The sequence below is a fragment of the Dasypus novemcinctus genome, chromosome X (genome assembly GCF_030445035.2).
Source record: "Dasypus novemcinctus isolate mDasNov1 chromosome X, mDasNov1.1.hap2, whole genome shotgun sequence".
NCBI lineage: Eukaryota > Metazoa > Chordata > Mammalia > Cingulata > Dasypodidae > Dasypus > Dasypus novemcinctus.
This window is the reverse complement of record NC_080704.1, coordinates 11871898-11883062: the sequence shown is the minus strand read 5'-3', so window position 1 is coordinate 11883062 and position 11165 is coordinate 11871898.

Genomic DNA, 11165 nt, shown 5'->3' with positions numbered 1-11165 from the left:
GATTTCTGGTGTCTCTAGTTTTGCAAGGTTATGTACTCCAACACAATGGGTGGGGTTGGGGATGGAGGAGAGAGGCTAAACTTCAAAATGCAAAACATTCCTTTCAGCTTCCTGAGTCTAAGTATCTCTTTGGCCTGCATATTAATTTATAGAAAGAAGCTTTGCAGCACTTTTTTTTAGCTTTGTATTAGCTATAAAAACCTCTAGACTAGCTCAGCAACAGGCATGTCAGATTGTCCTTGCTGCTTTTAACATCATGCTTTTGCAAATGAGATCTGCAGTTTTCAAGCCTAAATGCATCAATTGGGTACCTGCTATATGGTCTACCCAGGGTTGGCAAACTACAGTCTATGGGCCAAATTTGGCCCACACACACAGCTGGAGCAGCCCAGCACTGTGAGCTGTGAGACCAACCCAGGACATGGCTCTCCACCTCTATGCCTCCCTCTGCTCCCAGAGCCTGTCCCCTGGGCCAGTGGCCACTGCCGAGGGCCCACAGCAGTTGCCATCTACACAGTGGGGCCTCTGCTCTCGGTAGCTGCAGGGCACCGAGCAGTCGGGGAGCCTTTGGACAGTTACCTAGGTGGAAGGGACAGGCTCTCCAGGAAGAGAGAGGGGTGCACCAGGATCCGGGCATCACCAGGCAGAGTCAAACTGAAAGGGGCAGCGCCCCTACCCCCAGCCCCAGCCTGGCCTCAACCTCAGACAGGTCATTCTTCCTCCAGAGATCTCCAGCAGATGGCAAGTGGGCACAAAGCATGATTGCCACCTAGGATTGCTCACCCCTGGCAAATGGCAGGGAGGGGCAGAAGCTCCCTCTCTTATGAGATCAGACCCTATGCAAAAGCCTCAATTTGGCCTTTTAGGCCTGCAAAATCCAAAATATTTACTATCTAGCCCTTTACAGGAAAAAAAAATTGAGACTCCTGGTACAGATTCTCATAAAATCATTTATCCAAATCAATTAATCATCAAGCTGAGGAGGCAGAGCAGGGCTGGAGAAGGGGGTTCTTCATATACATTGAAAAGAGAGGTGCAAATAGAGATTTATATATCTGCATGTACATGCTTATAAAAGCCCCATCAATGCTTACCTTTTGTGTCATTTGCACACCAGGCTTGGTGATATTGAGGATTTGAATGCCACCTACTGGGCACGAAATGCCTCCATTCATGGGAACCGATCCTTCAATCCTTGGCATTCTGGAAACTGGCACCCGATTGCAGGTGGTGCACTGGGTGGCACTGCACATGAGACCTGGCTGAAGGGTATGGTGGACACTGGACAGTGTGCTTTACTGCCATCAAATTCCCATTCGTGGCAGCGCAGGGTTTCTCAATGTCTTCACTAGGCGGGTGGGGGGAGGGCTGCCCTGTGCCTTGAGGATGGTTAGCAGCATCCCCAGCCACTGTCCCCCTCCCAGCTGTGACAACAAAAATGTCTCCAGATATTGCCAAATGTCCTATGAGCAAAAGTGTCCCCAGTGGAGAACCACTCGAAAACGAAGGAATCCTGGAGCTACCCAGTCACCATACAAGTTGAACACTGACATGCTAGACAATTAGGGGAAGCAACTAAAGTGCGGGAGTTGAAGTACAGAAAGTACTAGTAATTTTCTTATTTGTTAATTAGACATTCCCTCTGAACCCATTCTTGGACCCAAGCACAAGCTTCCTTTAATCCATTTTGATCACTAAACATTAAGAGAAGTATCATCGCTGCTTCCTTGGGAGGTGAAAGATGAAGCCCTGTCTATTTCCAGTGTTCTGGAAATAGAACAAAGCCCAGCAGACATCACACACACACAGAATCTCTCCCTTCACTAAAACCCTGCTTTCAGGGGCAGGTAACAGTTAATGTTTTCGCCTCCTAACTTTGGCCTTATTCACTACCAGCTAAAGTGAGATGCCAACTTCAGGTCCAATTCTGGGAATAAACTTTGGCCATTTCCAGTGGTGACAGTCTGGCTGCTAGTTAGAAGTGTGGGCTCAAGAATTGGGACATAGTTTCAGAGAAGAGCCATGCCACCCACTGGCCACGTGAACTTCCAGAGCCACAAAACCTCTCCACCCCTCATCATCATCATCTGGGGCTGCCAACAGTGTCCTCAGCTTGGAGTGAGTGTTCAGAAACACAGGAAGCTTAGAAAGTGTTGGGCCTAGAGACCAATGAGCAGAGCAGAATGCTCAGGAAATAGTTGCTGTTTTGACCCAGAATGAAGCACATTTATGAATTAGCCCATGAATCTGGTGAGAAAATAAAAATTACTGGTACTTTCCACCACCAAAGGAAGGGAGCTACAAAAACTTTATGATTTCAAGTGCCAGAAATAGAGGGCTCAGGCAGAGACTTTTCTATTATCTGCATGAGGGATTGTCCACAGACAGTGGTGGTAATCAAAAGCAGCAGTTATTTCAGAAATAACCAGGCCACAATCAGCAACTGGCTTCAAAGGCAGATTTCCCTTCCATCTGTGGCTGACCTACCTGAGTGTGACTAGTGAGAGCAGGCCTCAGAGAAAAGCCAGCCTTGATCTGGTTACAGTTCATCCACAAAGCTGATTCCAGAAACTGAAAACAGACTGCCAAAATCCCAATTGCACTTTCAGCCCCAGAAAGCAATTAAGAGTACATAATTTTAAAACCTGACTATGTGTTAGTTTCCTCTTGCTGCTGTAAGAAATGATGATAAACTTCGTGACTGAAAACAAAACAAATTTATTCTCTTACAGTTCTGCATGGAGTTTATGGACTGAAATCTGGGTGTGTCAGGGCTGCAGACCTTTCTGAAGTCTCTAATTGAAAATCCCCTTCCTTGCCTTTTCCAGTTTCTAGAAGCTACCCACATTCCTTGGCTCATGGCTCCACATCAACCTGATCTGCTTCCATCGTCGCAGCTCCTTCTCTGACTCTGACCCTCTTGCCTCCCTCTTATAAGGGCCCCTGTGATTAGACTGGGCCCACCTGGATAACCCAGGTTCATCTCCCCATGTCAAGATCCTTAGCTTCACCACATCTGCTAATCCTTTTTGCCATGTAGGGTAGCATATTTTCCGGTTCCAGGGCTTTGGGAAGGGGTAACTTTGCGGGGCCCTTATTGTGTCTACCACAGTGCAGAAATTCCAGTGAAACATAGCTAATCCAAGATGAACAGAAGCATGTTAGATAGAAGAGAAGAGCCCTCCAGTGACATCACATTTAAGACTGTGATTGGAATCATTCTCATTACACCTGACTGCACTGAAGGGAACTAATGCTCACAGAAGTCAAGATGCATATGTGATTGGAGTCATGGTCAGGGACAGCCAAGAGAACGCATTTGAGGTCCAGACTGAGAGGTCAGAACAAAGCTCTGACCTCTGACAAATCAAGGAAGTCCTTGTGGAGTAGTATTTTCAGGGGCGGGCTGAATGGAAGAATAGAGCTGGCCTGGCTATCTGGACAGGTTACAGGCATTCTAGGCATAGGGTGGTCCTCAGCCAATGACTTAAAAGAGAGCCAAGGGGAGTGGATGTGGTAAAAGGTGTTGAGAGCCTGCTTCCTACATGGGAGGTCCCAGGTTTAGTTTCCAGTGCCTCCTAAAAAACAAAAACAAACAAACAAAAAAAACAACCAACAAATGAAAAAAACAACTCAGGGGAGCCAATGTGGCTCAGTGGTTGAGGGCCGCCTTCCCACATACAAGGTCCCGGGTTCAATCCCTGGCCCCCGTACCTGAAAAAAAAAAAAAAACAACAGAGAGAGGGAACCAAGAGCTAACTGCCCCTCCCCCTTGTCCTGGGAATTAGCTCTCAGATGCCTATTCTACACTGGCTCCCTCAGAGGTAACTTGCTAGACAGTGCACTCTTAATTGGGTGCCTTCCCTTCCCTACCTTGCCCCTTCCCCGCTCCCCACTGCTGTTTCCTGGCATCACCTCCAAGTCCATGATGTATACTTGAATCCTTGTCTCACCTTGTCTCATGGTCTGCTATGGAGGGAACCCAGACTGAACTGGTGTGTTTGGTGGGAACTGGAAGAAGATTTGACGTGGAGTTCATGACTGCATTCTTGGGAGGGAAGGAGAATTGCCGGGGCTTTGGAAGAACCCATTTGCCAGATGGACCCATGGTAACTGGGCAAGGAAGGGAAGGTAAAGTTGAAGACCTGTAATTTCTAAAGAACTCAAGACACAAAAATATATCACTAGCTCCAAACATCCCTATTTTAGAAGACCAAAGAATTAAAGTGTTTTTCCCCCTTTGTCCTGTGCCCCTCTTGTCCCAGAAATTAATTTCTGCCCTTTTATAATGGTTTCTCCCTTCATTAATTCAAGCCTGACCTCAATTCATAGCCACAAACACTTTTTGATTCTTACAAACATATGAGGCAAAGAGGAAAAAGGCTATCTTCCCAGCCAGTGGTGTGCTTGTCAATATTCTCCAAGGGGGAAAACAGCCTGGTCGGTAGCATCTGCCAATTTCTGGGGTGCAAATACTCCCATCATGGCCGATTTCAAGCTAGGAATGTGACAGCAACTGGCTTGCAGAAGCCCTGCAAACTGAGCACTCAGCTCTTGCGAGCTGGTACAAAGTGACTCCCACACACCACTGCCCAGACGCCTAGGAATTCATAATGAAAATAACTATAGTGATCGAATGACCCCAAAGTGTAAAATATATCAATACCACAGAGCTTTGTTTCTTACTTGTAGAACAGTGCTGGGCAGGGGACCAGGTCACTGGGCAGTCCTCCTCCACTGGTCATTCTGTGGCCCATGCTGATGGCAGAACTGCCATCTTCAATACATGGCTTCCAAGGTTACCCTAGGCCATCTAACTTCCGGCTAGGCAGGGAAGAAGACTGTGGCAGTTTGTGCATGGGAGGTTTTGGAGGGCCTCACTTCCACTCACATTCCATTAGCTAGAACTGCCACATGGTCATACCTAACTGCAAGGGGGGCTGGGAAATGTAGTCTGTGTGCCCGTGATGAAAAGGAGAACACGGATTTGGTGCACATTAGCTGTCTCTGCCACAATCACATTCTTGAGCATTTGTGCTGCTCACATAATCCATTTACAATTACCTGGACAGATGGGTTATCATCATCTTTTATAAATGAGAAAACTGAAGCTTTAAAAGGTTGACTTGCCCAAGGTTTCAGAGCTAGAAGTAGCAGAGCTCAGACTCAAAACCATGCCCATCCTACACCAAGATCTAAGCTCTACAATCTTTTATTTTCACCTGGCTCCACCTCTATAAAAGTGGTGATGGAGGTAATCTGATCCTTGGACAGGTACCACCTAAAGCAATTCTCCTTTGGCAAGACACAATTCTCCACATGACCCTTTGGCCCCAGGAGGGTGAGGCTGGAGTTTCAGTACACAAGTCCCTCAACACTAGTCATGAGCAGTGATGGATTTTAGCAAGTAGAGCTATATTTACCTTGCATTTGCTTCTCTCTTAAGAATGTGAGAGTCCAAGGTGACTGGGGCCTCTTTGGCTAGCACAGACTGGACAGAAGATGGAAACGGAATTTTCTAGCTTGAGCATAGGAAGGGTCGGGTGAGATGGAAACCAGGTCCCTGGAGGGGAAGGGAGGGGAAAAGGAAGAAGAGAAACAAAGGGAGCAGGGCTCTCTGACCCAGGGAAGCCCGGCAGAACAGAAAAGAAATCCCCGCCCTGTCTTCCATCTTACCAGTGAGCCTGAAGTAAGAATGGATTCTTCCGGGTACGAGATGGCGCCATTGTCAGCCTTTGCAGCCAATGCAGTCTACAAGAGGAGACCTCCACCAACCCAGCTCTGCGTGGGCTGCTGCAAAGGAGGGCCCAAGTGAACTGACAATAATATGAAGTATTCGTGTGTGCATATTATTTCTTTTAATAAAATATAAATTAATATAGTTATTCCTCCAACATTAGCCCCCAGCATTTTGCGTTAGCCTCCTAAATTCCAGAGAGGAGCTGAGTTGCAATCAGTCTCCTGGGATTTGCCTCCAAACCCACTCTACCCATGGGAGTGTTTGAGCTGGCGAACGTCAGCCATCTTGGATGTCACAGCTGGAAATAATTTTTTGAACCACTTCTCTAAAGATTACTATGCTCTCTGCCTCTGCAGTTATAATTTTATTCCCCTTCAGACCTGGTTATTAGATGCACCTTTTTGGATATATTTCTACAAAGTCAACAGAATAACCAAGTTCTTATATTTGAAAGAAAGAGAGAATCTATTAACCAAATCCAGAAATACTGAAATTTAATCTCACTTCTATTCTCTCTCAACATTGAACACCAAAAGAGCTTTCCAGGCAGTGGGGCATTTTTCCCTTTGATGTGACATGTTAAGTAGAGTTACTGGCGTGGGGTTCCCAAGCGGTTAGTCTCCTCGGCATTTCGAGTCTGCCACACTTCTTTGCAAGTTCAGTTTGATCAAAGATGCCCTGGAGCACACGGAGTCTTCAGACTCCACACTCATATTCATTCTTTGGAAGTTGGGGGGAGGCTCTCAACTAAGCAGCCCCTCTCAGGCCATGAAACACCAGGCCAATTATTGTTTTCTCTTGATGCCAAGCACTTTCTGTGACATTTTACACAATGATGGATCGGTCTCCTTTGGAGAAACACCTCATGATTTTCAGAAAACTTCACCAGGGTTATTTTCCTGCCTTGTTCTAAAAGGACACAGTTAAGGACCAGGCTTACAGCATTTATCCATTCTTCCAAAACATAGAAAGACTGTCATCGAAATACCAGATACTAGAACTGACCCTGGAGAAAGAAAACGGAAAATACAGTCCTTCATTTTGAGAAATGTACAGATTTTTCCAAGAAAGCCAATCCCAGTTTTTGATCTCCAGAATTCCCACTTTAGGAATCAATACTCCATATTAGCTCTGAGCTGAAGAAATGAAATGGATCCACAAGTTACCCCATCTGCTTCCCGGCACCGAGCTTTGAGAACTTAACACTAAGCTACCACGGAAAGCGAGGCCTGCTCTGGTTGACTCTTCGAGTCAAACTTGAATGTCAACGTTCTGACATGAAACTGTCATGAGCTCACAGGCTCCCACCCATTTTGGAAACAAGCATGTGCTTTGCAGTTACATTCTCTAGGTCCAGTAATTAGACAAACAAAACCCCAATCAGAGGATGTGATTTCACCCACCAATGGCCCTTTTTTGGAGCCTGTAATCAGTGTTTATACTTTCACATGTCAGTCTGCCGGCGTCCCCCTCTCTGCTTTGCTTCTCCCGTTGGCAGCTGGTGCTGCGACCGCTCGCTGAAACACTCTTTCCTGGGGCATACAGGGTCTGTCCCCCAGCACCAGATGACCAGTTCCCAGCCTTGAATTCTGTGTGGTTTCCTGCGGTTTTCAATGGGGAGCGGCCAGGCTCTGGAGGGGGAGGCACCCAGAGCCCCTGGGGCAGGACTGGGCTCTCTCCTCTCCACACCACGCTGAGCTGCCCCTTCCCCTTGACGGGCCAGGGCTGCGCTGCCTCTCTGCCTCCAGAACAATTCGGGGCTCAGGTTACAATGTGACTTCTGGCGGCCTTTGAAGTCCCAGCTGCAGGGGCAGAGCGCTGCTGCATCGAGGGGCCAGCCCTCTCCAGGAAGGGGAGGGCTGCACAGTTGAATGTGAAATGCAATTGAAGAGGAGCACCTGGGCTGAAATCGAAGAGAAGAATGTGACTTGGGCTTCAAGCAGAAGGCGTTCATTTAATCGCTCAAGAATGTTCCTCTCTACAAAGTGCTGGAGTCAGAAAGAAATCAAAACTTCAAAACCCAAGGGGGAAATGGAAGGGATAAATGAGTTTATATGGCTATGAGTCTCTAAAAAAGAGTCTGGAGGTTATCAGAAGGATTGCCCTCATGCACACCTGAGCAGAGTCTCGGAGACAGAAAAAGTAGATACAACCCCAGGTATTGGTTCTTCTGAGGGCTACAGAGACACACAGGTTCTATGGTCATGGCAGATGGAGTTCACTGCCATGTCAGTTGGCCCTTCTTTGGAGTTGCTGTTTCTGCGAGATGGAGCTGGACTCAGATGTGATCTCTTTTCACAAGCTTTCCTGTTACTTTACTGGAATTGTAGTTGCTGCTGGGGTTTAAGATATATCTAGGGGATCAGAATCTCTGGACTGACCATATGATAGCCAGGCCCTGAGCCTCAGCAGACTTCAGCTCCTACACTCTGGTTTATTGGACTTATACCACTTAGCTAACAGGGAGGTGAAGAAGGTCAACCACCACACCAGGGAGCCAAGAGTGCCTACAACTGAAAGCAGGAGGATTGCATTCAGTATCCATGTGGAATCTAAGCCCCCTTTTGACATAGATGTGGGACAGACACAACCAAGCCAAGGTCCACAGGATGGAGGAATACAGTAAGGATTAGAGTGGACTCACTGATATTCTATTCATGAACTATTGTGGTTAGTAATCAAGAAAATGTGGCATGGATGTGGAGAAAGTGGCCATGGTGGCTGCTGGGTGTGGGGAATGGGAGGAAGAGATGAAATGTGGAGGCATTTTCGGGACTTGGAGTTGTCCTGGGTGGTGCTGCAGGGACAGTTACCGGACATTGTATGTCCTCCCATGGCCCACTGGATGGAACGTGGGAGAGTATGGGCTATGGTGTGGACCATTGACCATGAGGTGCAGCAATGCCCAGAGATGTATTCACCAAATGCAATGGATGTGTCATGATGATGGGGGAGAGTGTTGCTGTGGGGGGAGTGGAGGGGTGGGGGCGGTGGGGGGTGAATGGGGACCTCATATTTTTTTAATGTAATATTTTTAAAAAATGAATTTTAAAAAATTAAATTAAAAAAAATTAAAAAAAAAAAACAACTTCAAAATCCACAAACGAAACAAAGCCCCAAACCCTCGGGTTGCCAGCAGCGCACAGGAATACAGGGATTCTTTCTAAAGCCTGCAGGGGCCTGGGAAAAGTCACTCTGCAGAGGCTCGTTCTCACAGTGTCTGGGGAGATCTGGGGAGATCCAGTTTTCCTCTTTGGTGCCCCAGGTGCCATCACCCTTCCCGCCACCCCCCACCTCTCCTGCTCACTCTGCCCCACCACCCAAGACCTACTGAAGCCGAAACGCAGGGGCAGCACCAGGGCTTCAGGAGGTTGTCCGAGCTCCACAGGTGATCCCATGGGGCCTCAAGGAGGCTAGGCCTCAGCTTCCTCTACTGAACAACGGGGAGAACAACTCTGACCTCACAGGACTGTTGAGAAGAATAAACATCAAAATCCCTCTGCAGATGACAACGTTCTCTTCCAATGGTAGCCATTATTTTCCCTCCTGGAAAACATATTCAGATTTTCACAGCAGCCATCAATGCCTCTGTTAATGGTCATGCCGGGACAGGTCTTTTGGGCACAGGTTAAACCGGTGGAGAAAATGAGAGGCTGGAAAGGCATTTTTAACAAGCTGACCAACACACACGCTTCTCCACACTTCTGTTTTTAAAGCATCTCTTCATCTTTTCCACTCAGTGCAGGGAAGAAAGTTAAATTACTCTTGGTGACTAGCCAAAGTCTGGCAACCCTAACTTACTCTAAACCAGGGGTTGGCACACTTTTTCTATAAAGGGTCACATGGTAAATGTATTCGGCTCTGCGAGCCCTGCAGTCTCTGCTGTTACTACTCAGCTCTGCCGTTGTAAATTGAGGATCGCCATAGACAGTATGTAAACGAATGAGCAGGGCTCTGTGCCAATAAAGCTTTATTTACAAAAACAGGTGGCAGGCTAGATTGGGCCCAAGTGCCGTAGTTTGCCTACCACTGTGCTCAGCTCTCAATAAAGATGTAAAAATGTCCACAGTTGACAAAAAAGCAGCCGGGACTCTTTCTGACAACTTGAAAAGAGTGACTTGGGTCCACGCTTGCGTGGGTGGCCCGAAAGTGCAAGATGACTGAGGGAGGAGAACAGGGCGGGCCCGCAGACCGTTTCAGGTGATGTCATTGGCTTCCCAACCGCCAAGTGAAGACTTAAACTTAAACCCAAGTGAGACAGCCGCCCTTTTCCTGAGCTCACCATTTGGTTCTCCAAAATGATAATCCAAAAACACCACGTCCCCTTAAATTGTGGCTTTCTGGTTAAAGATCTTCCCCAGCCACCTAGATGGGTGGGGAGTCCACATCCCATCTTTGCCTAACCCTAGGGATTTTCAGGCAGCTTCACAAAGAACTCACCAAAACTATACCAAAGGAAGGTTTCCTTTTCTGTGCTTCCTGAATCACAGTGCTCCCTTTTGTACAATTAGAGTGGGTGGGCAGTTCTCAACCCTCAGGGGACATTCGGGGCAAGAGTGCTACTAGCACATAGTGGGTGGAGGCCAGAGATGCCGCTCAATGTCCTACACCGCACAGCCCCTACCGCAGGGTTATCCTGCCCCAAAGCTCTACAGCACCGAGGCTGAGAAGCCCTGAGCTAGAGCATCATGCAGAAATGCAGTTGCAACTGGGAAAGTTTGGGTCCTGAGCACAAGAAACAGGACTTAGAGCCCCCACGCCAAGTTTCTCTCCACATTTTTTCTGGATAGGCCCGTTCACCAGCCCGGTCACTGCAAGCCATCCCTCCCTCTTCCTTTGGAAGCCTGAGAATCTTGGAGAAGGATGGATCTTGAAGCTGGAAGTAAGGAGATGATCTCATCAGACCCTGTTCTCAAACTTTACTTTGCACACAAATCACCTGGGGGTCTGGTTAAAATACAGATTCTCACTCCATAGACCTGGGTAGGGCTTAGACTTTTGCATATCTACCAAGAGCTTCAGCTGATGCAGATTGGATCTGCTTTATGGATGAGGTGGTTGAAGGCCATTGCAGTTAAGTAATTTCTCCCAAGTTACTCAGTGAGAAATACTGAAAAGAAACTAAAGAAGAGGCCTCCAGGACTGTCATGCCCATGCCACCACAGCAAGGCTCCTAAGAACTGGTCTTTGGAACGCAGGTCCCCTGAGATGGGACTTCCCAATTTAGCTATCCAAAGAAGCTGACACCCGCAGCATCCTGCAGAAATACCATGCCCTGAAGACACTTTGGGATCTGCCATTTTGTCCCAACTCCTGAATAACTACTTAAGACTACAGCCCCGCAGTGCAAGTCAACTTGGCAAATCCCTGGAGAAGTTTTCCGGTTAGTCAGGCAACACACCCAGCCACCACTTCTGGAAATGCG